Below are 6,065 nucleotides of genomic sequence, written 5' to 3' on the forward strand. Positions count from 1 at the left end.
TTACGCTCATTGCTGTACACCCTCTGCCATATGCATGCCCTCTTAGACAGTACAGTATGAGGGTATAGCTTATTGTGTGCCCAGAACATTCCTTCTCTGTATATTTGTATTTATACATATGGGAGGAGGTGCCATATTGATTCCCTTAGACAGTACAGTATGAGGGTATAGCTTATTGTGTGCCCAGAACATTCCTTCTCTGTATATTTGTATTTATACATATGGGAGGAGGGAGGTGCCATATTGATTCCCAAAGGCCCATCTCTCCCTCATCTCTGCAGCCAGAGTCAACCCACAGCAAGTGGAAGCCATAGACTGGCCGGCACCCAAACAGTTGCCCATTGGCCCATTGCTCACCAGCAGGAGCCATCAGACCAAATCCTAGGGGCTACTTGGTTGGGGGTTTGAGATTTGCCAAATGATGAAAACAATATGGCAGCTCCACACCCACATGTATAGAATTTCCATGACTTTGATATACAAGGAATATTTTCCCTTGAATACACCTTCTAGGTTGCATTGACGACGTCCTCATACCTTGGGCCAATGACTTTCTCTCTCCATCCCTATGACATCATTTGATTGTTAGCTCTGTGGGCTAAAGAATAATTGTACCTGAGAAATCCCTTTGGCTAAAGATGAACAGAAATAAAAAAAGACATGAATTTGTGACCTTGTGTCTCCGATTGTTATTCTAGTCGGTGAAAAACTTGCATGAAACAGATGTGGTTTTAAAAACACTCCTTTAAAAGGGGGCGGGATCATTGTTTCCCTAAATCTCCAAATCTCTTTAAAAATCCCAATGGCAAATCCCCTGTTGATTTATTAAGTAGAGAGCTAAGCCGTGTTCTTTAGGGCCTTACATTCAGCTTTACAGGCAGCAGCAACCGTATCCAACGTAAATAACAGAACTGGGTCATACTCATGACATCATCAGATGGGACCTAGTGGTTTGGGCATAAATATTGAATAAGGGGAGCAGGTGTTGTACAGAGGGACCTTTAATGTAGAAATACGTATTGGAAAAATGCATGGAAGGAACTTTTCCATTGTGGTGAGTCCACAATGTGTTGGAGGGGATGGCTGGAATTTTGGAGGGTTGGGGGGGAAAGGTGTTGCTATTTAAGGTTCACAGATGGGCGTTGAGGAGAAAGATCAGCCAACCTTACAAACCAAGAAGGAGCTAAAGACTTTTGTCTAATTCAAAGGTAAAAGGAACCATGAAGCTCTGGCATCTGCTGTGGGCTGCCATCTTGGTGGTGGAACTCAGTCTGGTCACTCGTGCCGGCGATAGAAGGGACAGTCATAAACTGCCCACGAGAAACACCAGGATCCTCTTAAGAATGGCAATCACTCCTGGAGGCCAGTTCCGTGTGACCAAAAGTGGGGTAGTTACCACCGGTGAGGGGTGGGGTATGAACTCTTGGATCAAGCCAGTTGGTGGAGCAGAAGGACATAAGGACACGGTTACAGCAACAGGAGAGGGGACTTTGCTAAAGATGAAGAATTCTGGGAATAAGCATCCACTGAAGGGATACGGCATGTTCAATACTGACATGGTAAGATGGGCTTGTTGGGCTTCCAACATGTGGCTTCTAGGTATTGTCATCTACAGCCTCCAGCATTCCTTTGAGGTGTAGATTACAATGTGTGAACTAACATTTAGGTGACTTATTTACTGAGTCTCATGGACTTACAAATACAACATGGGGCATCAGATGAGCTGGAAGTGCATGGTCCAATTTAAAGTGCAACTTGGACATTTTCTTCATTAATTTTTGTCTCTTAAAATGTAGTCAATTGCCCGATTCTCACCTTGGGGGTCCAGATGACTGCCATTGAGATCAATAAGGAGTAATTTTAGGTGCTTTGTTACCTGGCAGTAGATCTGGGGTGACACAAAGCCCAGTTCAGTTAGCTGAACTAGGCCAAGTTGATTGAACCCGATTGGCTAATCCTAACTCTTTTTTCATCTTTACTAGCATTCCTGCGATGGGATCTTTGCCAGTTCCTGCACCAAACCCTCTGATTGTGATGGTTGCCTGGGACTCTTCAACTGCCAGATACCACAGGGCAAGTGCAATCTGAAAAGTGTCACCAGGAGACCAGGTAACCACAAGTTTGTCTTATTTTAAGGTTTAAGTTGATGGCAGGTAAGGGGTATCTACATTCAAAGTCTAGGTTCTTATCTACTGAAGCATCATAGGAAGTGGTCTTCCAACCTACAGCAGAATTCTACTTCTCATGAAGCCCATCATGATAGATTGAAGTCTGGGCTTGCAACCTATTTTGACAATGTATGTTTTGATGTAGGCTTGGTTGGCAGTTGATGTTTTTGTTCTGCTCTAGGATCAAAAGTTGTTAGTTTTATTTTGACTTTCCCCCCAAGAGTATTTTATTCATCTCACCTCTTGACCTCCTGTCACTTCTTCAAGCACCTCAGAGGGAAAACAACCCCAAAGATTTGGAACCACTGTTTTGAGGTTTAATGAAGGTCTCCTGTTTAGGTTCAAGACTGGGCTTGCAGTCAACTTTGGATTTATAGGTTCTGGTCTAAATTTAGATTCTATATTTAAGTATAGATTCTTCTCCAATTCTTCTCTGGTCTAGGTTTGCAGTTGAGAGAACCTGGTCTAGGTTTGCAGTTGAGAGATCCTGGTCTACATTTGCAGTTGAGAGCATGGTCTAGGTTTGCAGTTGAGAGCCTGGTCTAGGTTTGCAGTTGAGAGAGCCTAGGCTAGGTTTGCAGTCCAGAGCCTGTTCTAGGTTTGCAGTTGAGAGAGCCTGGTCTAGGTTTGCAGTTGAGAGATCCTGGTCTACATTTGCAGTTGGAGAGCATGGTCTAGGTTTGCAGTTGAGAGCCTGGTCTAGGTTTGCAGTTGAGAGAGCCTAGGCTAGGTTTGCAGTCCAGAGCCTGTTCTAGGTTTGCAGTTGAGAGAGCCTGGTCTAGGTTTGCAGTTGAGAGAACCTGGTCTAGGATTGCAGGTAGTTGGAAGTCTGTTCTAAGTTCTATGAATTCTATGTTCCAAACTACGATGTCTTTGCAGGAAAATTTCTGATATACTGCGGGTGGTATGGATCTAGGTTTGGGGCAAGTCTTTTCATTGGGCTGCATGTTGGGTTCTCATCTCAGCCTTAAAAGAGGAGGAGACCCAGATTGTCTTTGTTCTTAACACACAGCTCAGTTCCTGGACAGTCTTCAGATAGTTCTAGAAGACAACATGGAAAAACGTTGAAGAAGAACCTTCTGGAATCGGTGGGCTCGCCTATCAATAGGGACTAATGAAAATCAATAGACACATTTGGGATATGGATTTTCTTGGAAGCGTTGCTGCTTCTCATGCCGACCTAGGGAGCGGCAGCTTCCTATAAAGGATCAAAATGCCGACTCAATAGATAAATATTGTTTCCCTGAAATATTAGCCTTGATGTGCGGATCCAGCATTGAGTGTATATTTATGTATTTATCAGAATATTGAAGGCTCTATCAATAAACAACTGTTAAGTTAAATATCCCATAATATGCTATCTCGTAGATAATTGCGACTGCTGTACGCCTAAAATGCGGAAACCGGGCTGCATCCCTCCAGCTGCTGCTGCAGTTTGGCCATAGCTGCTTCAGAACATGTTCTAGCTCGCTAAGGATGCTGGGATCTGTAGTGCAGGGACACCTGGTGTTTATGTATTTATTATACTGAATGAGCTTTATCTGTCAATCAATCAGCTCCCAAAGCCTTCAAAGTTCACTGGGGTACCTAGAAGCTATTGGGCCCCTCCTCAAAATCATTTTAGGGCCCCTTTAACTTTAGTAGTAAGACCAGTAATCATTAGCGTTTATTGAAACTGCTCATCAGACACCGCGTATTCCTCCTGGGTCTGCTTCTTCTATAGTTGGTTTATTATCTGCCCCAGGGAATAACGTTACTCTGTATCGAATATTCAGACTTTAGTGCAACGAGGCAGGAATCAGAACCAATAAAACCCAATCCATATAAACCACAGACTCTCATTTTATTAGAAATCCTATTTATAGATATTTAATTTATATATATAGAATTATACATCACTTCCTGCAGAGGGTGCTCTCGAGCTCTGTGCATCTGCATTACAGGACAGATTATTAGTGGTTTCAGGAATCTTATAGATAGTACACACTGTGTCTGTATCCACCAATGTTAAATTAATTAAGTGGGAGGAGCATATTTAATGAGGTTCTCATCATAGCAGACTGTATGGCAGCTCCTACACAAGACTATTACCTTATGGTGCAGACAGATGCCCAGGTGACTGCCCATGGTATATGGCAATTGTAATTATATGTGTTCTGAACCAAACAGTAGGGAATCCTATTATTCTTCCTGTTCCTGGGCTGTTCTCTTTCCCCTGGCCAGACTTTTCCTTACTGCTTTTTATCTGGTATAGAAAATGGAAAGCAGGTTCACTGATGACTGGCCACTACAGGAAGCAATCTCTCAATTAACCTGCTTAATATTGCTTTCTGTAGCCCAATTCCATCCCTGCCTGGCCATGGGAAAGAGAGCAGCCCAGGACCAGGAGAATGAGATCAGTAATGTAATTAGCTTCTTGCAGGCCCCGGTGAAATTAAAACTCTTGTCTGTCGCTTACTACTGGGTGGATATTGGATTTGCTTACCCTGTAGAAGGTCTGACCATGGGGAAGAGAGCAGCCCAGGAGCAGGAAGTACAGAGATTGGATTCACTTACCCAGGAGGAGGTTCCTGTCTGACCATGGGAAAGAGAACAGCCCAGGAGCAGGAAGTACAGAGAATCAGAGCTCTGTACCTGGGTAAGTACTGGGGGAGATTGGATTCACTTACCCAGGGGGAGGTTCCTGTCTGACCATGGGAAAGAGAGCAGCCCAGGAGCAGGAAGTACAGAGAATCAGAGCTCTGTACCTGGGTAAGTACTGGGGGAGATTGGATTCACTTACCCAGGGGGAGGTTCCTGTCTGACCATGGGAAAGAGAACAGCCCAGGAGCAGGAAGTACAGAGAATCAGAGCTCTGTACCTGGGTAAGTACTGGGGGAGATTGGATTCACTTACCCAGGGGGAGGTTCCTGTTTGACCATGGGAAAGAGAACAGCCCAGGAGCAGGAAGTACACAGAATCAGAGCTCTGTACCTGGGTAAGTACTGGGGGAGATTGGATTCACTTACCCAGGGGGAGGTTCCTGTCTGACCATGGGAAAGAGAACAGCCCAGGAGCAGGAAGTACAGAGAATCAGAGCTCTGTACCTGGGTAAGTACTGGGGGAGATTGGATTCACTTACCCAGAGGGAGGTTCCTGTCTGACATGGGAAAGAGAACAGCCCAGGAGCAGGAAGTACAGAGAATCAGAGCTCTGTACCTGGGTAAGTACTGGGGGAGATTGGATTCACTTACCCAGAGGGAGGTTCCTGTCTGACATGGGAAAGAGAACAGCCCAGGAGCAGGAAGTACAGAGAATCAGAGCTCTGTACCTGGGTAAGTACTGGGGGAGATTGGATTCACTTACCCAGAGGGAGGTTCCTGTCTGACATGGGAAAGAGAACAGCCCAGGAGCAGGAAGTACAGAGAATCAGAGCTCTGTACCTGGGTAAGTACTGGGGGAGATTGGATTCACTTACCCAGAGGGAGGTTCCTGTCTGACATGGGAAAGAGAACAGCCCAGGAGCAGGAAGTACAGAGAATCAGAGCTCTGTACCTGGGTAAGTACTGGGGGAGATTGGATTCACTTACCCAGGGGGAGGTTCCTGTCTGACCATGGGAAAGAGAACAGCCCAGGAGCAGGGAGTACAGAGAATCAGAGCTCTGTACCTGGGTAAGTACTGGGGGAGATTGGATTCACTTACCCAGAGGGAGGTTCCTGTCTGACATGGGAAAGAGAACAGCCCAGGAGCAGGAAGTACAGAGAATCAGAGCTCTGTACCTGGGTAAGTACTGGGGGAGATTGGATTCACTTACCCAGGGGGAGGTTCCTGTCTGACCATGGGAAAGAGAACAGCCCAGGAGCAGGAAGTACAGAGAATCAGAGCTCTGTACCTGGGTAAGTACTGGGGGAGATTCA

The sequence above is a fragment of the Xenopus laevis genome, chromosome 3S (assembly GCF_017654675.1).
Source record: "Xenopus laevis strain J_2021 chromosome 3S, Xenopus_laevis_v10.1, whole genome shotgun sequence".
NCBI classification, from domain to species: Eukaryota; Metazoa; Chordata; class Amphibia; order Anura; family Pipidae; genus Xenopus; species Xenopus laevis.